The sequence below is a fragment of the Cherax quadricarinatus genome, chromosome 42, assembly GCF_038502225.1.
Source record: "Cherax quadricarinatus isolate ZL_2023a chromosome 42, ASM3850222v1, whole genome shotgun sequence".
Lineage (NCBI taxonomy): Eukaryota > Metazoa > Arthropoda > Malacostraca > Decapoda > Parastacidae > Cherax > Cherax quadricarinatus.
In genome coordinates this window covers 31,812,045-31,836,905 of record NC_091333.1, presented here as the reverse complement: position 1 = coordinate 31,836,905, position 24,861 = coordinate 31,812,045, and the positions used below count along the sequence as shown (strand labels likewise).

At 44.2% G+C, this 24,861-nt stretch overlaps 1 protein-coding gene across 1 annotated transcript in view; it reads left to right on the top strand.

The window, feature by feature from the left end:
- Positions 1–19,120: 19,120 nt before the first annotated feature.
- The window catches only part of LOC138853848 (sodium-dependent multivitamin transporter-like), a 108,320-nt gene continuing 102,579 nt past the window's right edge, over positions 19,121–24,861 (top strand). The window contains exon 1 of the mRNA XM_070093167.1: positions 19,121–19,192. The gene's annotated coding sequence lies outside the window, so the exon portion shown is untranslated. The remainder of the gene's footprint in view (positions 19,193–24,861) is intronic.

Sequence of the window (24,861 nt, the reverse complement as noted above, 5' to 3'; positions counted from 1 at the left end):
TACACTACAAGAGTCTTGCCAGAGTCATGGCTACTCTACAGTTACACTACAAGAGTCTTGCCAGAGTCATGGCTACTCTACAGTTACACTTCAAGAGTCTTGTCAGAGTCATGGCTACTCTACAGTTACACTACAAGAGTCTTGTCAGAGTCATGGCTACTCTACAGTTACACTACAAGAGTCTTGTCAGAGTCATGGCTACTCTACAGTTACACTACAAGAGTCTTGTCAGAGTCATGGCTACTCTACAGTTACACTACAAGAGTCTTGCCAGAGTCATGGCTACTCTACAGTTACACTACAAGAGTCTTGTCAGAGTCATGGCTACTCTACAGTTACACTACAAGAGTCTTGTCACAGAGTCATGGCTACTCTACAGTTACACTACAAGAGTCTTGTCAGAGTCATGGCTACTCTACAGTTACACTTCAAGAGTCTTGTTACAGAGTCATAACTACTCTACAGTTACACTACAAGAGTCTTGCCTGAGTCATAACTACTCTACAGTTACACTACAAGTTACAGTTACACTACAAGACTCTTGTTAGAGTCATGGCTATCTTCAGTTACACTACAAGACTCTTTTCAATGTCATGGCTACTCTACAGTTACACTACAAGAGTATTGCCAGAGTCATCGCTACTCTACAGTTACACAACAAGAGTCTTGCCAGAGTCATTGGTAATCTACAGTTACACTACAAGAGTCTTTTCAGAGTCATGGCTACTCTACAGTCACACTACAAGAGTCTTGCTAGTGTCATGTCTACTCTACAGTTACACTTCAATGGTCTTGTCAGATTCATGGCTACTATACAGTTACACTACAAGAGTCTTTACAGAGTCATGGCTACTCTACAGTTACACTACAAGAGTCTTGCCAGAGTCATGGCTACTCTACAGTTACACTACAAGAGTCTTGTCAGAGTCATGGCTACTCTACAGTTACACTACAAGAGTCTTGTCAGAGTCATGGCTACTCTACAGTTACACTACAAGAGTCTTGTCAGAGTCATGGCTACTCTACAGTTACACTACAAGAGTCTTGTCAGAGTCATGGCTACTCTACAGTTACACTACAAGAGTCTTGTCAGAGTCATGGCTACTCTACAGTTACACTACAAGAGTCTTGCCAGAGTCATGGCTACTCTACAGTTACACTACAAGAGTCTTGTCAGAGTCATGGCTACTCTACAGTTACACTACAAGAGTCTTGTCAGAGTCATGGCTACTCTACAGTTACACTACAAGAGTCTTGCCAGAGTCATGGCTACTCTACAGTTACACTTCAAGAGTCTTGTTAGAGTCATGGCTACTCTACAGTTACACTACAAGAGTCTTGTCAGAGTCATGGCTACTCTACAGTTACACTACAAGAGTCTTGTCAGAGTCATGGCTACTCTACAGTTACACTACAAGAGTCTTGTCAGAGTCATGGCTACTCTACAGTTACACTACAAGAGTCTTGTCAGAGTCATGGCTACTCTACAGTTACACTACAAGAGTCTTGCCAGAGTCATGGCTACTCTGCTACTCTACAATTACACTACAAGAGTCTTGCCAGAGTCATGGCTACTCAACAGTTACACTACAAGAGTCTTGCCAGAGTCATGGCTACTCTTCAGTTACACTACAAGAGTCTTGCCAGAGTCATGGCTACTCTACAGTTACACTACAAGAGTCTTGCCAGAGTCATGGCTACTCTACAGTTACACTACAAGAGTCTTGTAAGAGTCATGGCTACTCTACAGTTACACTACAAGAGTCTTGTCAGAGTCATGGCTACTCTACAGTTACACTGCAAGAGTATTGTCAGAGTCATGGCTACTCTACAGTTACACTACATGAGTCTTGTTAGTCATGCCTACTCTACAGTTACACTACAAGAGTCTTGCCAGAGTCATGGCTACTCTACAGTTACACTACAAGAGTCTTGCCAGAGTCATGGCTACTCTACAGTTACACTACAAGAGTCTTGTCAGAGTCATGGCTACTCTACAGTTACACTACAAGAGTCTTGTCAGAGTCATGGCTACTCTACAGTTACACTACAAGAGTCTTGTCAGAGTCATGGCTACTCTACAGTTACACTACAAGAGTCTTGTCAGAGTCATGGCTACTCTACAGTTACACTACAAGAGTCTTGTTAGAGTCATGGCTACTCTACAGTTACACTGCAAGAGTCTTGTCAGAGTCATGGCTACTCTTCAGTTACACTACAATTTTCTTGTCACACTACAAGAGTCTTGTCAGAGTCATGGCTACTCTACAGTTACACTACAAGAGTCTTGCCAGAGTCATGGCTACTCTACAGTTACACTACAAGAGTCTTGTCAGAGTCATGGCTACTCTACAGTTACACTACAAGAGTCTTGTCAGAGTCATGGCTACTCTACAGTTACACTACAAGAGTCTTGTAAGAGTCATGGCTACTCTACAGTTACACTACAAGAGTCTTGTAAGAGTCATGGCTACTCTACAGTTACACTGCAAGAGTCTTGTCAGAGTCATGGCTACTCTTCAGTTACACTACAATTTTCTTGTCAGAGTCATGGCTACTCTACAGTTGCACTGCAAGAGTCTTGTCAGAGTCATGGCTACTCTACAGTTACACTACAAAAGTCTTGTCAGAGTCATGGCTACTCTACAGTTACACTACAAGAGTCTTGTCAGAGTCATGGCTACTCTACAGTTACACTACAAGAGTCTTGTCAGAGTCATGGCTCTTCTACAGTTACACTACAAGAGTCTTGTCAGAGTCATGGCTACTCTACAGTTACACTACAAGAGTCTTGTCAGAGTCATGGCTACTCTACAGTTACACTACAAGAGTCTTGTCAGAGTCATGGCTACTCTACAGTTACACTACAAGAGTCTTGTCAGAGTCATGGCTACTCTACAGTTACACTACAAGAGTCTTGTCAGAGTCATGGCTACTCTACAGTTACACTACAAGAGTCTTGCCAGAGTCATGGCTACTCTACAGTTACACTACAAGAGTCTTGCCAGAGTCATGGCTACTCTACAGTTACACTACAAGAGTCTTGCCAGAGTCATGGCTACTCTACAGTTACACTACAAGAGTCTTGTCAGAGTCATGGCTACTCTACAGTTACACTACAAGAGTCTTGCCAGAGTCATGGCTACTCTACAGTTACACTACAAGAGTCTTGCCAGAGTCATGGCTACTCTACAGTTACACTACAAGAGTCTTTTCACAGAGTCATGGCTACTCTACAGTTACACTACAAGAGTCTTGCCAGAGTCATGGCTACTCTACAGTTACACTACAAGAGTCTTGCCAGAGTCATGGCTACTCTACAGTTACACTACAAGAGTCTTGTCAGAGTCATGGCTACTCTACAGTTACACTACAAGAGTCTTGTCAAGGCTACTCTACAGTTACACTACAAGAGTCTAGCCAGAGTCATGGCTACTCTACAGTTACACTACAAGAGTCTTGCCAGATTCATGGCTACTCTACAGTTACACTACAAGAGTCTTGTCAGAGTCATGGCTACTCTACAGTTACACTACAAGAGTCTTGCCAGAGTCATGGCTACTCTACAGTTACACTACAAGAGTCTTGTCAGAGTCATAGCTACTCTACAGTTACACTACAAGAGTCTTGCCAGAGTCATGGCTACTCTACAGTTACACTTCAAGAGTCTTGTTAGAGTCATGGCTACTCTACAGTTACACTAAAAGTCTTGTCAGAGTCATGGCTACTCTACAGTTACACTACAAGAGTCTTGCCAGAGTCATGGCTACTCTACAGTTACACTTCAAGAGTCTTGTTAGAGTCATGGCTACTCTACAGTTACACTAAAAGAGTCTTGTCAGAGTCATACAAGAGCTTGTCAGAGTCATGGCTACTCTACAGTTACACTACAAGAGTCTTGTCAGAGTCATGGCTACTCTACAGTTACACTACAAGAGTCTTGTCAGAGTCATGGCTACTCTACAGTTACACTACAAGAGTCTTGCCAGAGTCATGGCTACTCTACAGTTACACTACAAGAGTCTTGCCAGAGTCATGGCTACTCTACAGTTACACTACAAGAGTCTTGTCAGAGTCATGGCTACTCTACAGTTACACTACAAGAGTCTTGTCAGAGTCATGGCTACTCTACAGTTACACTACAAGAGTCTTGTCCAGAGTCATTACACTACAAGAGTCTACTCTACAGTTACACTACAAGAGTCTTGTCAGAGTCATGGCTACTCTACAGTTACACTACAAGAGTCTTGTCAGAGTCATGGCTCTCTACAGTTACACAGTTACAGTTACTCTTGTCAGAGTCATGGCTACTCTACAGTTACAGTACACGAGTCCTGTCAGAGTCATGGCTACTCTACAGTTACACTACAAGAGTCTTTTCACAGAGTCATGGCTACTCTACAGTTACACTACAAGAGTCTTGCCAGAGTCATGGCTACTCTACAGTTACACTACAAGAGTCTTGTCAGAGTCATGGCTACTCTACAGTTACACTACAAGAGTCTTGTCAGAGTCATGGCTACTCTACAGTTACACTACAAGAGTCTTGCCAGAGTCATGGCTACTCTACAGTTACACTACAAGAGTCTTGCCAGAGTCATGGCTACTCTACAGTTACACTACAAGAGTCTTGTCAGAGTCATGGCTACTCTACAGTTACACTACAAGAGTCTTGTCAGAGTCATGGCTACTCTACAGTTACACTACAAGAGTCTTGTCAGGGTCATGGCTACTCTACAGTTACACTACAAGAGTCTTGTCAGAGTCATGGCTACTCTACAGTTACACTACAAGAGTCTTGTCAGAGTCACGGCTACTCTACAGTTACACTACAAGAGTCTTGTCAAAGTCATTGCTACTCTACAGTTACACGACAAGAGTTTTGCCAGAGTTTTGGCTACTCTACAGTTACACTACAAGAGTCTTGTCAGTCTTGGCTACTCTGCAGTTACACTACAAGAGTCTTGTCAGAGCCATGGCTACTCTACAGTTACACTACAAGAGTCTTGTTAGAGTCATGCCTACTCTACAGTTACACTACAAGAGTCTTGCCAGAGTCATGGCTACTCTACAGTTACACTACAAGAGTCTTGTCAGAGTCATGGCTACTCTACAGTTACACTACAAGAGTCTTGTCAGAGTCATGGCTACTCTACAGTTACACTACAAGAGTCTTGTCAGAGTCATGGCTACTCTACAGTTACACTACAAGAGTCTTGCCAGAGTCATGGCTACTCTACAGTTACACTACAAGAGTCTTGTCAGAGTCATGGCTACTCTACAGTTACACTACAAGAGTCTTGTCAGAGTCATGGCTACTCTACAGTTACACTACAAGAGTCTTGTCAGAGTCATGGCTACTCTACAGTTACACTACAAGAGTCTTGTCAGAGTCATGGCTACTCTACAGTTACACTACAAGAGTCTTGCCAGGGTCAGAGTCAGTGCTACTCTACAGTTACACTACAAGAGTCTTGTCAGAGTCATGGCTACTCTACAGTTACACTACAAGAGTCTTGCCAGAGTCAGGGCTACTCTACAGTTACACTACAAGAGTCTTGTCAGAGTCATGGCTACTCTACAGTTACACTACAAGAGTCTTGTCAGAGTCATGGCTACTCTACAGTTACACTACAAGAGTCTTGTCAGAGTCATGGCTACTCTACAGTTACACTACAAGAGTCTTGTCAGAGTCATGGCTACTCTACAGTTACACTACAAGAGTCTTGTCAGAGTCATGGCTACTCTACAGTTACACTACAAGAGTCTTGTCAGAGTCATGGCTACTCTACAGTTACACTACAAGAGTCTTGTCTTGTAGAGTCATGGCTACTCTACAGTTACACTACAAGAGTCTTGTCAGAGTCATGGCTACTCTACAGTTACACTACAAGAGTCTTGTCAGAGTCATGGCTACTCTACAGTTACACTACAAGAGTCTTGCCAGAGTCATGGCTACTCTACAGTTACACTACAAGAGTCTTGTCAGAGTCATGGCTACTCTACAGTTACACTACAAGAGTCTTGTCAGAGTCATGGCTACTCTACAGTTACACTACAAGAGTCTTGCCAGAGTCATGGCTACTCTACAGTGAGTCTTGTCAGAGTCATGGCTACTCTACAGTTACACTACAAGAGTCTTGCCAGAGTCATGGCTACTCTACAGTTACACTACAAGAGTCTTGCCAGAGTCATGGCTACTCTACAGTTACACTACAAGAGTCTTGCCAGAGTCATGGCTACTCTACAGTTACACTACAAGAGTCTTGCCAGAGTCATGGCTACTCTACAGTTACACTACAAGAGTCTTGTTAGAGTCATGGCTACTCTACAGTTACACTACAAGAGTCTTGCCAGAGTCATGGCTACTCTACAGTTACACTACAAGAGTCTTGTCAGAGTCATGGCAGTACTTGCTCATGGCTACTCTACAGTTACACTACAGTTACACTACAAGAGTCTTGCCAGAGTCATGGCTACTCTACAGTTACACTACAAGAGTCTTGTCAGAGTCATGGCTACTCTACAGTTACACTACAAGAGTCTTGTCAGAGTCATGGCTACTCTACAGTTACACTAAAAGAGTCTTATCACAGAGTCACGGCTACTCTACAGTTACACTACAAGAGTCTTGTCAGAGTCATTGCTACTCTACAGTTACACTACAAGAGTCTTGTTAGAGTCATGGCTACTCTACAGTTACACTACAAGAGTTTTGCCAGAGTCTTGGCTACTCTACAGTTACACTTCAATAGTCTTGTTAGAGTCATGGCTACTCTACAGTTACACTACAAGAGTCTTGTCAGTCATGGCTACTCTGCAGTTACACTACAAGAGTCTTGTCAGAGTCATGGCTACTCTACAGTTACATTACACTACAAGAGTCTTGTCAGAGTCATGGCTACTCTACAGTTACACTACAAGAGTCTTGTCAGAGTCATGGCTACTCTACAGTTACACTACAAGAGTCTTGTCAGAGTCATGGCTACTCTACAGTTACACTACAAGAGTCTTGCCAGAGTCATGGCTACTCTACAGTTACACTTCAAGAGTCTTGTCAGAGTCATGGCTACTCTACAGTTACACTACAAGAGTCTTGTCAGAGTCATGGCTACTCTACAGTTACACTACAAGAGTCTTGGCAGAGTCTTGTCAGAGTCATGCTTACTCTACAGTTACACTACAAGAGTCTTGTCAGAGTCATGGCTACTCTACAGTTACACTACAAGAGTCTTGTCAGAGTCATGGCTACTCTACAGTTACACTACAAGTCTTGTCAGTCTTGTTAGAGTCATGGCTACTCTACAGTTACACTACAAGAGTCTTGTCAGAGTCATGGCTACTCTACAGTTACACTACAAGAGTCTTGTCAGAGTCATGGCTACTCTACAGTTACACTACAAGAGTCTTGTTAGAGTCATGCCTACTCTACAGTTACACTACAAGTGTCATGCCTACTGTACAGTTACTCTTCAAGAGTCTTGTTAGAGTGATGCCTACTCTACAGTTACACTACAAGAGTCTTGCCAGAGTCATGGCTACTCTACAGTTACACTACAAGAGTCTTGTAAGAGTCATGGCTACTCTACAGTTACACTACAAGAGTCTTGTCAGAGTCATGGCTACTCTACAGTTACACTACAAGAGTCTTGTCAGAGTCATGGCTACTCTACAGTTACACTACAAGAGTCTTGCCAGAGTCATGGCTACTCTACAGTTACACTACAAGAGTCTTGCAAGATTCATGGCTACTCTACATTTACACTACAAGAGTCTTGTCAGAGTCATGGCTACTCTACAGTTACACTACAAGAGTCTTGTCAGAGTCATGGCTACTCTACAGTTACACTACAAAAGTCTTGTCAGAGTCATGGCTACTCTACAGTTACACTACAAGAGTCTTGTCAGAGTCATGGCTACTCTACAGTTACACTACAAGAGTCTTGTCAGAGTCATGGCTACTCTACAGTTACACTACAAGAGTCTTGTCAGAGTCATGGCTACTCTACACTTACACTACAAGATTCTTGCCTGAGTCATGGCTACTCTTCAGTTACACTACAAGAGTCTTGTCAGAGTCATGGCTACTCTACAGTTACACTACAAGAGTCTTGTCAGAGTCATGGCTACTCTACAGTTACACTACAAGAGTCTTGTAAGAGTCATGGCTACTCTACAGTTACACTACAAGAGTCCTGTGAGAGTCATGGCTACTCTACAGTTACACTACAAGAGTCTTGTGAGAGTCATGGCTACTCTACAGTTACACTACAAGAGTCTTGCCAGAGTCATGGCTACTCTACAGTTACACTACAAGAGTCTTGCCAGAGTCATGGCTACTCTACAGTTACACTACAAGAGTCTTGCCAGAGTCATGGCTACTCTACAGTTACACTACAAGAGTCTTGCCAGAGTCATGGCTACTCTACAGTTACACTACAAGAGTCTTGCCAGAGTCATGGCTACTCTACAGTTACACTACAAGAGTCTTGCCTGAGTCATGGCTACTCTTCAGTTACACTACAAAAGTCTTGCCAGAGTAAGGGCTACTCTACAGTTACACGACAAGAGTTTTGCCAGAGTCTTGGCTACTCTACAGTTACACTTCAATAGTCTTGTTACATCATGGCTACTCTACAGTTACACTACAAGAGTCTTGTCAGTCTTGGCTTCTCTGCAGTTACACTACAAGAGTCTTGTTAGAGTCATGGCTACTCTACAGTTACACTACAAGAGTCTTGTTACACTACAAGAGTCAGAGTCATGGCTACTCTACAGTTACACTACAAGAGTCTTGTAAGAGTCATGGCTACTCTACAGTTACACTACGAGAGTCTTGTCAGAGTCATGGCTACTCTACAGTAGTTACACTACAAGAGTCTTGTCAGAGTCATGGCTACTCTACAGTTACACTACAAGAGTCTTGCCAGAGTCATGGCTACTCTACAGTTACACTTCAAGAGTCTTGTTAGAGTCATGGCTACTCTACAGTTACACTACAAGAGTCTTGTCAGAGTCATGGCTACTCTACAGTTACACTACAAGAGTCTTGCCAGAGTCATGGCTACTCTACAGTTACACTACAAGAGTCTTGTTAGAGTCATGGCTACTCTACAGTTACACTACAAGAGTCTTGTCAGAGTCATGGCTACTCTACAGTTACACTACAAGAGTTTTTCCAGAGTCATGGCTACTCTACAGCTACACTACAAGAGTCTTGTAAGAGTCATGGCTACTCTACAGTTACACTACAAGAGTCTTGTCAGTCATGGCTACTCTACAGTTACACTACAAGAGTCTTGTTAGAGTCATGGCTACTCTACAGTTACACTACAAGAGTCTTGTCAGAGTCATGGCTACTCTACAGTTACACTACAAGAGTCTTGTCAGAGTCATGGCTACTCTACAGTTACACTACAAGAGTCTTGTAAGAGTCATGGCTACTCTACAGTTACACTACGAGAGTCTTGTCAGAGTCATGGCTACTCTACAGTTACACTACAAGACTCTTGTCAGAGTCATGGCTACTCTTCAGTTACACTACAAGAGTCTTGTCAGAGTCATGGCTACTCTACAGTTACACTACAAGAGTCTTGTCAGAGTCATGGCTACTCTACAGTTACACTACAAGAGTCTTGCCAGAGTCATGGCTACTCTACAGTTACACTACAAGAGTCTTGTCAGAGTCATGGCTACTCTACAGTTACACTACAAGAGTCTTGCCAGAGTCATGGCTACTCTACAGTTACACTACAAGAGTCTTGCCAGAGTCATGGCTACTCTACAGTTACACTTCAAGAGTCTTGTTAGAGTCATGGCTACTCTACAGTTACACTACAAGAGTCTTGTCAGAGTCACTTTACTCTACAGTTACACTACAAGGCTACTCTACAGTTACACTACAAGAGTCTTGCCAGAGTCATGTACTCTACAGTTACACTACAAGAGTCTTGCCAGAGTCATGGCTATCATCTTGTCAGACTCATGGCTGCTCTACAGTTACAATCCTAGAGTCTTGTAAGAGTCATGGCTACTCTACAGTTACACTACAAGACTCTTGTCAGAGTCATGGCTACTCTTCAGTTACACTACAAGAGTCTTGTCAGAGTCATGGCTACTCTACAGTTACACTACAAGAGTCTTGCCAGAGTCATGGCTACTCTACAGTTACACTACAAGAGTCTTGTCAGACTACAAGAGTCTCATGTCAGAGTCATGGCTACTCTACAGTTACACTACAAGAGTCTTGTCAGAGTCATGGCTACTCTACAGTTACACTACAAGAGTCTTGTCAGAGTCATGGCTACTCTACAGTTACACTACAAGAGTCTTGCCAGAGTCATGGCTACTCTACAGTTACACTACAAGAGTCTTGTCAGAGTCATGGCTACTCTACAGTTACACTACAAGAGTCTTGTCAGAGTCATGGCTACTCTACAGTTACACTACAAGAGTCTTGTCAGAGTCATGGCTACTCTACAGTTACACTACAAGAGTCTTGTCAGAGTCATGGCTACTCTACAGTTACACTACAAGAGTCTTGTCAGAGTCATGGCTACTCTACAGTTACACTACAAGAGTCTTGTCAGAGTCATGGCTACTCTACAGTTACACTACAAGAGTCTTGTCAGAGTCATGGCTACTCTACAGTTACACTACAAGAGTCTTGTTAGAGTCATGGCTACTCTACAGTTACACTACAAGAGTCTTGTCAGAGTCATGGCTACTCTACAGTTACACTACATGAGTCTTGTCAGTCATGGCTAGAGTTACATGAGTCTACTCTACAGTTACACTAGAAGAGTCTTGTTGCAGAGTCATGTCAGAGTCTACTCTACAGTTACACTACAAGAGTCTTGCCAGAGTCGTGGCTACTCTATAGTTACACTACAAGAGTCTTGTCAGAGTCATGGCTACTCTACAGTTACACTACAAGAGTCTTGCCAGAGTCATGGCTACTCTACAGTTACACTACAAGAGTCTTGTCAGAGTCATGGCTACTCTACAGTTACACTACAAGAGTCTTGTCAGAGTCATGGCTACTCTACAGTTACACTACAAGAGTCTTGACAGAGTCATGGCTACTCTACAGTTACACTACAAGAATCTTGCCAGAGTCTACAGTTACACTACAAGAGTCTTGTCAGAGTCTTGCCAGAGTCATGGCTACTCTACAGTTACACTACAAGAGTCTTGCCAGAGTCATGGCTACTCTACAGTTACACTACAAGAGTCTTGCCAGAGTCATGGCTACTCTACAGTTACACTACAAGAGTCTTGCCAGAGTCATGGCTACTCTACAGTTACACTACAAGAGTCTTGTCAGAGTCATGGCTACTCTACAGTTACACTACAAGAGTCTTGTCAGAGTTACACTACAAGAGTCTTGTCAGAGTCATAGCTACTCTACAGTTACACTACAAGAGTCTTGCCAGAGTCATGGCTACTCTACAGTTACACTTCAAGAGTCTTGTTAGAGTCATGGCTACTCTACAGTTACACTACAAGAGTCTTGTCAGAGTCATGGCTACTCTACAGTTACACTACAAGAGTCTTGTTAGAGTCATGGCTACTCTACAGTTACACTACAAGAGTCTTGTCAGAGTCATGGCTACTCTACAGTTACACTACAAGAGTCTTGTCAGAGTCATGGCTACTCTACAGTTACACTACAAGAGTCTTGTCAGAGTCATGGCTACTCTACAGTTACACTACAAGAGTCTTGTCAGAGTCATGGCTACTCTACAGTTACACTACTAAAAGAGTCTTGTCAGAGTCATGGCTAGTCTACAGTTACACTACAAGAGTCTTGCCAGAGTCATGGCTACTCTACAGTTACACTACTAGAGTCTTGTCAGAGTCATGGCTACTCTACAGTTACACTACAAGAGTCTTGTCAGAGTCATGGCTACTTTACAGTTTCACTACAAGAGTCTTGTCAGAGTCATGCCTACTCTACAGTTACACTACAAGAATCTTGTCAGAGTCATGTCTACTCTACAGTTACACTACAAGAGTCTTGTCAGAGTCATGGATACTCTACAGTTACACTACAAGAGTCTTGTCAGAGTCATGGCTACTCTACAGTTACACTACAAGAGTCTTGTCAGAGTCATGGCTACTCTACAGTTACACTACAAGAGTCTTGTCAGAGTCATGGCTACTCTACAGTTACACTACAAGAGTCTTGTCAGAGTCATGGCTACTCTACAGTTACACTACAAGAGTCTTGTAAGAGTCATGGCTACTCTACAGTTACACTACAAGAGTCTTGTCAGAGTCATGGCTACTCTACAGTTACACTACAAGAGTCTTGTCAGAGTCATGGCTACTCTACAGTTACACTACAAGAGTCTTGTCAGAGTCATGGCTACTCTACAGTTACACTACAAGAGTCTTGTAAGAGTCAGTACTCTACAGTTACACTACAAGAGTCTTGTCAGTTACACTACAAGACTCTTGGCAGATCTTTGGCTACTCTACAGTTACACTACAAGAGTCTTGTCAGAGTCATGGCTACTCTACAGTTACACTACAAGAGTCTTGTTAGAGTCATGGCTACTCTACAGTTACACTACAAGAGTCTTGTCAGAGTCATGGCTACTCTACAGTTACACTACAAGAGTCTTGTCAGAGTCATGGCTACTCTACAGTTACACTACAAGAGTCTTGCCAGAGTCATGGCTACTCTACAGTTACACTACAAGAGTCTTGTCAGAGTCATGGCTACTCTACAGTTACACTACAAGAGTCTTGTCAGAGTCATGGCTACTCTACAGTTACACTACAAGAGTCTTGCCAGAGTCATGGCTACTCTACAGTTACACTACAAGAGTCTTGTCAGAGTCATGGCTACTCTACAGTTACACTACAAGAGTCTTGTGGATGGTACATGGATGGTTCATGGATGGTACATGGATGGTGCATGTAGGTGCATGTATGGTACATGGATGGTACATGGATGGTGCATGTAGGTGCATGGATGGTACATGGATGGTACATGGATGGTACATGGATGGTACATGGATGGTACATGGATGGTACATGGATGGTACATGGATGGTACATGGATGGTACATGGATGGTGCATGTAGGTGCATGGATGGTACATGGATGGTACATGGATGGTACATGGATGGTACATGGATGGTACATGGATGGTACATGGATGGTTCATGGATGGTGCATGGATGGTACATGTATGGTGCATGGATAGTACATGGATGGTACATGGATGGTGCATGTAGGTTCATGGATGGTATATGGATGGTACATGGATGGTACATGGATGGTTCATGGATGGTACATGGATGATGCATGTAGGTTCATGGATGGTACATGGATGGTACATGGATGGTACATGGATGGTACATGGATGGTACATGGATGGTACATGGATGGTACATGGATGGTGCATGTAGGTGCATGGATGGTACATGGATGGTGCATGTAGGTGCATGGATGGTACATGGATGGTACATGGATGGTACATGGATGGTACATGGATGGTACATGGATGGTACATGGATGGTACATGTAGTTGCATGGATGGTACATGGATGGTACATGTATGGTACATGGATGGTACTTGTAGTTGCATGGATGGTACATGGATGGTACATGGATGGTACATGGATGGTACATGAATGGTACATGGATGGTACATGAATGGTACATGGATGGTACATGGATGGTTCATGGATGGTACATGGATAGTATATGTAGGTGCATGGATGGTACATGGATGGTACATGGATGGTACATGGATGGTACATGGATGGTACATGGATGGTACATGGATGGTGCATGGATGGTACATGGATGGTGCATGTAGGTGCATGGATGGTACATGGATGGTACATGGATGGTACATGGATGGTACATGGATGGTACATGGATGGTACATGGATGGTACATGGATGGTGCATGTAGGTGCATGGATGGTACATGGATGGTACATGGATGGTACATGGATGGTACATGGATGGTACATGGATGGTACATGTAGGTGCATGGATGGTACATGGATGGTACATGGATGGTGCATGTAGGTGCATGGATGGTACATGGATGGTTCATGGATGGTACATGGATGGTGCATGTAGGTGCATGGATGGAACATGGTAGGTACATGGATGGTACATGTTGGTGCATGGATGGCACATGGATGGTACATGGATGGTACATGTAGGTGCATGGATGGTACATGGATGGTACATGGATGGTACATGTATGTGCATGGATGGTGCATGTAGGTGCATGGATGGTACATGGATGGTTCATGGATGGTACATGGATGGTACATGGATGGTACATGGATGGTACATGTAGGTGCGTGGATGGTACATGGATGGTACATGGATGGTACATGTAGGTGCATGGATGGTACATGGATGGTACATGGATGGTACATGGATGGTACATGGATGGTTAATGGATGGTACATGGATGGTGCATGTAGGTGCATAGATGGTACATGGATGGTTTATGGATGGTACGTGGATGTTGCATGTAGGTTCATGGATGGTACATGGATAGTGCATGGATGGTACATGGATGGTACATGGATGGTGCATGTAGGTGCATGGATGGTACATGGGTGGTACATGGATGGTACATGGATGGTACATAGATGGTGCATGTAGGTTCATGGATGGTACATGGATAGTACATGGATGGTACATGGATGGTACATGGATGGTGCATGGATGGTACATGGATGGTACTGGATGGTACATGGATGCTACATGGATGGTGCATGTAGGTTCATGGATGGTACATGGATGGTACATGGATGGTACATGGATGGTACATGGATGGTACATGGATGGTACATGGATGGTACATGGATGGTACATGTAGGTGCATGGATGGTACATGGATGGTACATGGATGGTACATGGATGGTATATGGATGGTGCATGGATGGTACATGTAGGTGCATGGATGGTACATGGATGGTACATGGATGGTACATGGATGGTACATGTAGGTGCATGGATGGTACATGGATGGTACATGGATGGTACATGTAGGTGCATGGATGGTACATGGATGGTACATGGATGGTACATGGATGGTACATGTAGGTGCATGGATGGTACATGGATGGTACATGGATGGTACATGGATGGTACATGTAGGTGCATGGATGGTACATGGATGGTACATTGATAGTGCATGGATGGTACATGGATGGTACATGTAGGTGCATGGATGGTACATGGATGGTACATGGATGGTGCATGGATGGTACATGGATGGTGCATGGATGGTACATGTAGGTGAATGGATGGTACATGGATGGTGCATGGATGGTGCATGTAGGTGCATGGATGGTACATGGATGGTACATGGATGGTACATGGATGGTGCACGGATGGTACATGTTTTTGCATGGATGGTACATGGATGGTACATGGATGGTACATGGATGGTACATGTAGGTGCATGGATGATACATGGATGGTACATGGATGGTACATGTAGGTACATGGATGGTACATGGATGGTACATGGATGGTACATGTAGGTGCATGGATGGTACATGGATGCTACATGTAGGTGCATGGATGGTACATGGATGGTACATGTAGGTGCATGGATAGTACATGGATGGTACATGTAGGTGCATGGATGGTACATGGATGGTACATGGATGGTACATGTAGGTGCATGGATGGTACATGGATGATACATGGATGGTACATGTAGGTGCATGGATGGTACATGGATGGTACATGTAGGTGCATGGATGGTACATGGATGGTACTTGGATGGTACATGGATTGTACATGGATGGTACATGTAGGTGCATGGATGGTACATGGATGGTACATGTAGGTGCATGGATTGTGCATGGATGGTACATGTAGGTGCATGGATGGTGCATGGATGGTACATGGATGGTGCATGGATGGTACATGGTTGGTACATGTAGGTGCATGGATGGTACATGGATGGTACATGAATGGTACATGTAGGTACATGGATGGTACATGGATGGTACATGGATGGTGCATGGATGGTACATGGAAGGTACATGGATGGTACATGGATAGTACATGGATGGTACATGGATGGTGCATGGATGGAACATGGATGGTACATGGATGGCACATGGATGGTACATGGATGGTACATGGATGGTGCATGGATGGTACATGGATGGTGCATGGATGGTACATGTAGGTGCATGGATGGTACATGGATGGTGCATGGATGGTACATGTAGGTGCATGGATGGTACATGGATGGTACATGGATGGTGCATGGATGATACATGGATGGTGCATGGATGGTACATGGATGGTACATGGATGGTACATGGATGGTACATGGATGGTACATGGAGGGTACATGGATGGTACATGGATGGTACATGGATGGTGCATGGATGGTACATGGATAGTGCGTGGATGGTACATGGATGGTACATGGATGTTACATGTAGGTGCATTAAAGGTACATGGATGGTACATGGATGGTACATGGATGGTACATGGATGGTACATGTAGGTGCATGGATGGTACATGGATGGTGCATGGATGGTACATGTAGGTGCATGGATGGTACATGGATGGTACATGGATGGTACATGGAGGGAACATGGATGTTGCATGGATGGTACATGGATGGTGCATGGATGGTACATGGATGGTTCATGGATGGTGCATGAATGGTACATGGATGGTGCATGGATGGTACATGGATGGTACATGGATGGTGCATGGATTGTGCATGGATGGTACATGGATGGTACATGGATGGTGCATGGATGGTACATGGATGGTACATGGATGGTAAATGGATGGTACATGGATGGTACATGGATGGTACATGGATGGTACATGTAGGTGCATGGATGGTACATGGATGGTACATGGATGGTGCATGGATTGTACATGTATGGTACATTTATGGTACATGGAAGGTACATGGATGGTACATGGATGGTACATGGATGTTGCATGGATGGTACATGGATGGTACATGGATGGTGCATGGATGGTGCATGGATGGTACATGGATGGTACATGGATGGTGCATTGATGGTGCATGTAGGTGCATGGATGGTACATGGATGGTACATGGATGGTACATGGATGGTACATGGATGGTACATGTAGGTGCATGGATGGTACATGGATGGTACATGAATGGTACATGGCTGGTGCATGGATGGTACATGGATGGTGCATGGATGGTACATGGATGGTGCATGGATGGTACATGGATGGTACGTGGATGGTACATGGATGGTACATGGATGGTACATGGATGGTACATGGATGGTACATGTAGGTGCATGGATGGTACATGGATGGCGCATGGATGGTACATGGATGGTACATGTAGGTGCATGGATGGTGCATGGATGGTACATGGATGGTGCATGGATGGTACATGTAGGTGCATGGATGGTACATGTAGGTGCATGGATGGTACATGTAGGTGCATGGATGGTACATGTAGGTGCATGGATGGTACATGGATGGTGCATGGATGGTACATGGATGGTACATGTAGGTGCATGGATGGTGCATGGATGGTACATGGATGGTGCATGGATGGTACATGTAGGTGCATGGATGGTACATGGATGGTACATGGATGGTGCATGGATGGTACATGGATGGTGCATGGATGGTACATGGATGGTACATGGATGGTACATGGATGGTACATGGATGGTACATGGATGGTACATGGATGGTGCATGAATGGTACATGTAGGTGCATGGATGGTGCATGGATGGTACATGGATGGTGCATGGATGGTGCATGGATGGTACATGGATGGTACATGGATGGTACATGGATGGTGCATGGATGGTACATGGATGGTACATGGATGGTGCATGGATGGTACATGGATGGTACATGGATGGTGCATGGATGGTTCATGGATGCTACCTGGATGGTACATGGATGGTACATGGATGGTACATGGATGGTACATGGATGGTACGTGGATAGTACATGGATGGTACTTGTAGGTGCATGGATGGTACATGGATGATTCATGGATGGTACATGTAGGTGCATGGATGGTACATGGATGGTTCATGGATGGTACAGGGATGGTGCATGGATGGTACATTCATGGTGCATGGATGGTACATGGATGGTTCATGGATGGTACATGGATGATGCATGGATGGTACATGGATGGTACATGGATGTTACATGGATGGTACATGGATGGTACATTGATGGTACATGGATGGTGCATGGATGGTACATGGATGGTACATGGATGGTACATGTAGGTGCATGGATGGTACATGGATGGTGCATGGATGGTAAATGGATGGTGCATGGATGGTACATGGATGGTACATGGATGGTACATGGATGGTACATGGATGGTACATGGATGGTACATGGATGGTACATGGATGGTACATGGATGGTGCATGGATGGTACATGGATGGTACATGGATGGTACATGGATGGTGCATGGATGGTGCATGGATGGTGCATGGATGGTACATGGATGGTACATGGATGGTACATGGATGGTACATGGATGGTACATGGATGGTACATGGATGGTACATGGATGGTACATGTAGGTGCATGGATGGTACATGGATGGGACATGGATGGTACATGGATGGTGAATGTAGGTACATATATGGTGCATGTAGGCACATGGATGGTACATGGATGGTACATGGATGGTACATGAATGGTACATGTAGGTGCATGGATGGTACATGGATGGGACATGGATGGTACATGGATGGTGAATGTAGGTACATATATGGTGCATGTAGGCACATGGATGGGACATGGATGGTACATGGATGGTACATGGATGGGACATGGATGGTACATGGATGGTGAATGTAGGTACATATATGGTGCATGTAGGCACATGGATGGGACATGGATGGTACATGGATGGTACATGGATGGGACATGGATGGTACATGGATGGTGAATGTAGGTACATATATGGTGCATGTAGGCACATTAATGGGACATGGATGCTCCGTGGATGATTCATGGTGTGTTATTACCTGGAGAGTCGTGCCGTTGAAATCATTAGTTACTATTGTTTGCTCTGTATTGTTGTGGCTGTTGTTGACGGTGACTCTCTCTCTCTCTCTCTCTCTGTCTTCTGAAGAGGACCAACTTCCTCTCACATACTCCACCTCATCTTAAAAAACTGATCTAATACAGTAAGTGTTATTATATGTAACGTCAAGAAACACATTTTTCTTAATATGTAAATCATCAAAGTTACAATTATAAACAGTTTAATAAAATTTGACGTTAAATCAAAATGATTGGTAAATTTACTGTTAAATTATGACATGCTGAAATATTTGAGAAGGACAAAGTTTTGGAATGTTTCTTGTAATTGAGAATGTCAGAAGTAAGACTGTCAAGTGGAGGAGTTGCGTTACTTACTTACTTACTTAAGTCACTACAACCATAATAATTGTCAAGTGGAGGAGTTGCGTTACTTACTTGCTTAAGTCACTACAACCATAATAATTGTCAAGTGGAGGAGTTGCATTACTTACTTGCTTAAGTCACTACAACCATAATAATTGTCAAGTGGAGGAGTTGCATTACTTACTTGCTTAAGTCACTACAACCATAATAATTGTCAAGTGGAGGAGTTGCATTACTTACTTGCTTAAGTCACTACAACCATAATAATTGTCAAGTGGAGGAGTTGCGTTACTTACTTGCTTAAGTCACTACAACCATAATAATTGTCAAGTGGAAGAGTTGCGTTACTTACTTACTTAAGTCACTACAACCATAATAATTGTCAAGTGGAGGAGTTGCGTTACTTACTTACTTAAGTCACTACAACCATTATAATTGTCAAGTGGAAGAGTTGCGTTACTTACTTACTTAAGTCACTACAACCATAATAATTGTCAAGTGGAAGAGTTGCGTTACTTACTTAAGTCACTACAACCATAATAATTGTCAAGTGGAAGAGTTGCGTTACTTACTTACTTAAGTCACTACAACCATAATAATTGTCAAGTGGAGGAGTTGCGTTACTTACTTACTTAAGTCACTACAACCATTATAATTGTCAAGTGGAAGAGTTGCGTTACTTACTTACTTAAGTCACTACAACCATAATAATTGTCAAGTGGAAGAGTTGCGTTACTTACTTAAGTCACTACAACCATAATAACTGTCAAGTGGAAGAGTTGCGTTACTTACTTACTTAAGTCACTACAACCATAATAACTGTCAAGTGGAAGAGTTGCGTTACTAACTTACTTAAGTCACTACAACCATTATAATTGTAAACAGCTGTCTACTTCACTCACAGTTATTCATCAGTAATTCACTTGGATATAATTGAAAATATCAGTAGAAGTTTTATTTTGTAAATCTGACTAATAAATCTAAATATTTTTTTATTTCTTCGGTGACGGAAAAGTAATTTTCTAATTATTATGAAAAGACACGAAGAATATTGAAGTTTGTGTTGACCAGGTTAGTGTTTCTGTAGTGTTGCTGGTAGTGTTGCTGGTAGTGTTGCTGGTAGTGTTGCTGGAAGTGTTGCTGGTAGTGTTGCTGGAAGTGTTGCTGGTAGTGTTGCTGGTAGTGTTGCTGGTAGTGTTGCTGGAAGTGTTGCTGGTAGTGCTGCTGGTAGTGTTGCTGGTAGTGTTGCTGGTAGTGTTGCTGGAAGTGTTGCTGGTAGTGTTGCTGGTAGTGTTGCTGGTAGTGTTGCTGGTAGTGTTGCTGGTAGTGCTGCTGGTAGTGTTGCTGGTAGTGTTGCTGGTAGTGTTGCTGGTAGTGTTGCTGGTAGTGTTGCTGGTAGTGCTGCTGGTAGTGTTGCTGGTAGTGTTGCTGGTAGTGTTGCTGGTAGTGCTGCGGGTAGTGTTGCTGGTAGTGTTGCTGGTAGTGTTGCTGGTAGTGTTGCTGGTAGTGTTGCTGGTAGTGTTGCTGGTAGTGTTGCTGGTAGTGTTGCTGGTAGTGTTGCTGGTAGTGTTGCTGGTAGTGTTGCTGGAAGTGTTGCTGGTAGTGTTGCTGGTAGTGTTGCTGGTAGTGTTGCTGGTAGTGTTGCTGGTAGTGTTGCTGGTAGTGTTGCTGGTAGTGTTGCTGGTAGTGTTGCTGGAAGTGTTGCTGGTAGTGTTGCTGGTAGTGTTGCTGGTAGTGTTGCTGGAAGTGTTGCTGGTAGTGTTGCTGGTAGTGTTGCTGGTAGTGTTGCTGGTAGTGTTGCTGGTAGTGTTGCTGGAAGTGTTGCTGGTAGTGTTGCTGGTAGTGTTGCTGGAAGTGTTGCTGGTAGTGTTCCTGGAAGTGTTGCTGGTAGTGTTGCTGGTAGTGTTGCTGGTAGTGTTGCTGGTAGTGTTGCAAGTAGTGTTGCTGGTAGTGTTGCTGGTAGTGTTGCTGGAAGTGTTGCTGGTAGTGTTGCAGGTAGTGTTGCTGGAAGTGTTGCTGGTAGTGTTGCAGGTAGTGTTGCTGTTAGTGTTGCTGGTAGTGTTCATGATAGTATTGATGGTAGTGTTGCTGGTAGTGTTGATGGAAGTATTGATGGTAGTCTTGATGGTAGTGTTGATGGTAGTGTTGCTGGTATTGTTGCTGGTAGTGTTGCTGGTAGTGTTGCTGGTAGTGTTGCTGATAGTGTTGCTGGTAGTGTTGATGATAGCATTGATGGTAGTCTTGATAGTAGTGTTGATGGTAGTGTTGCTGGTATTGTTGCTGGTAGTGTTGCTGGTAGTGTTGCTGGTAGTGTTACAGGTAGTGTTTACGGTACTGTTGCAGGTAGTGTTGCAGGTAGTGTTGCTGGAAGTGTTGCTGGAAGTGTTACATGTAGTGTTGCTGGTAGTGCTGCAGGTAGTGTTGCAGGTAGTGTTGCTGGTAGTGTTGCAGTTAGTGTTGCAAGTAGTGTTGCAGGTAGTGTTGTTGGTAGTGTTGCTGGTAGTGTTAGTGCTAATGTTGCTGGTAGTGTTGATGGTAGTGTTGCTGGTAGTGTTGCAGGTAGTGTTGCCGGTAGTGTTGCTGGTAGTGTTGCTGGTAGTGTTGCTGGTAGTATTGATGGTAGTGTTGCTGGTAGTGTTGCTGGTAGTGTTGCTGGTAGTGTTGCTGGTAGTGTTGCTGGTAGTGTTGATGGTAGTGTTGCTGGTAGTGTTGCAGGTAGTGTTGCTGGTAGTGTTGCTGGTAGTGTTGCTGGTAGTATTGTAGGTAGTGTTGCTGTAGTGTTACTGGTAGTGATGAAGGTAGTGTTGCTGGAAGTGTCGCTGGTAGTGTTACAGGTAGTGTTGCTGGTAGTGTTGCTGGTAGTGTTGCTGGTAGTGTTGCTGGTAGTGTTGCTGGTAGTGTTGCTGGTAGTGTTGCAGGTAGTGTTGCTGGTAGTGTTGCTGGTAGTGTTGCTGGTAGTGTTGCAGGTAGTGTTGCTGGTAGTGTTGCTGGTAGTGTTGCTGGTAGTGTTGCAGGTAGTGTTGCTGGTAGTGTTGCTGGTAGTGTTGCTGGTAGTGTTGCTGGTAGTGTTGCTGGTAGTGTTGCTGGTAGTGTTGCTGGTAGTGTTGCTGGTAGTGTTGCTGGTAGTGTTGCTGGTAGTGTTGCTGGTAGTGTTGATGGTAGTGTTGCTGGTAGTGTTGCTGGTAGTGTTGCTGGTAGTGTTGCTGGTAGTGTTGCTGGTAGTGTTGCTGGTAGTGTTGCTGGTAGTGTTGCTGGTAGTGTTGCTGGTAGTGTTGCTGGTAGTGTTGCTGGTAGTGTTGCAGGTAGTGTTGCTGGTAGTGTTGCTGGTAGTGTTGCTGGTAGTGTTGCTGGTAGTGTTGCTGGTAGTGTTGCTGGTAGTGTTGCTGGTAGTGTTGCTGGTAGTGTTTCTGGTAGTGTTGCTGGTAGTGTTGCTGGTAGTGTTGCTGGTAGTGTTGCTGGTAGTGTTGCTGGTAGTGTTGCTGGTAGTGTTGCTGGTAGTGTTGCTGGTAGTGTTGCTGGTAGTGTTGCAGGTAGTGTTGCTCGTAGTGTTGCTGGTAGTGTTGCTGGTAGTGTTGCAGGTAGTGTTGCTGGTAGTGTTGCAGGTAGTGTTGCTGGTAGTGTTGATGGTAGTGTTGCAGGTAGTGTTGCTGGTAGTGTTGCTGGTAGTGTTGCAGGTAGTGTTGCTGGTAGTGTTGCTGGTAGTGTTGCTGGTAGTGTTGCAGGTAGTGTTGCTGGTAGTGTTGCAGGTAGTGTTGCTGGTAGTGTTGCTGGTAGTGTTGCAGGTAGTGTTGCTGGTAGTGTTGCTGGTAGTGTTGCTGGTAGTGTTGCTGGTAGTGTTGCTGGTAGTGTTGCTGGTAGTGTTGCTGGTAGTGTTGCAGGTAGTGTTGCTGGTAGTGTTGCTGGTAGTGTTGCTGGTAGTGTTGCTGGTAGTGTTGCTGGTAGTGTTGCAGGTAGTGTTGCTGGTAGTGTTGCTGGTAGTGTTGCTGGTAGTGTTGCTGGTAGTATTGATGGTAGTGTTGCTGGTAGTGTTGCTGGCAGTGCTGCAGGTAGTGTTACTGGTAGTGTTGCTGGTAGTGTTGCTCGTAGTGTTGCAGGTAGTGTTGCTGGTAGAGTTGCAGGTAGTGTTGCTGGTAGTGTTGCTAGTAGAGATGCTGCTAGTGTTGCTTGTGGTGTTGCTTGTATAGTTGCTGGTAGTGTTGCTGGTAGTGTTGCTGGTTGTGTTGCATGTAGTGTTCCTGGTAGTGTTTCTTGTAGTGTTCCTGGAAGTGTAACTAGTAGTGTTGCTGGTTGTGTTGCATGTAGTGTTCCTGGTAGTGTTTCTTGTAGTGTTCCTGGAAGTGTAACTAGTAGTGTTGCTGGTATTGTTGCTGGTAGTGTTGTTTGTAGTGCTGCAGGTAGTATTGCTGGAAGTATTACTGGTAGTGTTGCTGGTAGTGTTACTGGTAGTGTTGCTGGTAGTGTAGCTGGTAGTGTTGCTGGTAGGGTTGCTGGTAGTGTTGCTGGTAATGTTGCTGGTAGTGTTGCCGGTAGTGTTGATGTTAGTGTTGCTTTTAGTGTTGCTGGTAGTGTTGTTGGTAGTGTTGCAGGTAGTGTTGCTGGTAGTGTTGCTGGTAGTGTTGCTTGAAGTGTTGCTGGTGGTGTTGCTGGTAGTGTTGCAGGTAGTGTTGCCGTTAGTGTTGCTGGTAGTGTTGCTGGTAGTGTTGCTTTTAGTGTTGCTGGTAGTGTTGCTGGTAGTGTTGCAGGTAGTGTTGCTGGTAGTGTTGCTGTTAGTGTTGCTGGTAGTGTTGCTGGTAGTGTTGCAGGTAGTGTTGCTGGTAGTGTTGTAGGTAGTGTTGCTGGTAGTGTTGCTGGTAGTGTTGCTGGAAGTCCTGCTGGTAGTGTTGCAGGTAGTGTTGCTGGTAGTGTTGCTGGTAGTGTTACTGGAAGTGTTGCTGGTAGTGTTGCAGGTAGTGTTGCTGGTAGTGTTGCTGGTAGTGTTGCTGGTAGTGTTGCTGGTAGTGTTGCAGGTAGTGTTGCTGGTAGTGTTGCTGGTAGTGTTGCTGGTAGTGTTGCTGGTAGTGTTGCAGGTAGTGTTGCTGGTAGTGTTGCTGGTAGTGTTGCAGGTAGTGTTGCTGGTAGTGTTGCAAGTAGTGTTGCTGGTAGTGTTGCTGGTAGTGTTGCTGGTAGTGTTGCAGGTAGTGTTGCTGGTAGTGTTGCAAGTAGTGTTGCTGGTAGTGTTGCTGGTAGTGTTGCTGGTAGTGTTGCTGATAGCGTTGCTGGTAGTGTTGCTGGTAGTGTTGCTGGTAGTGTTGCAGGTAGTGTTGCTCATAGTGTTGCTGGTAGTGTTGCTGGCAGTGTTGATGGTAATATTGATGGTAGCATTGATAGTAGTGTTGATCGTAGTGTTGCTGGTAGTGTTGCTGGTAGTGTTGCTGGTAGTGTTGTTGGTAGTATTGATGGTAGTGTTGAT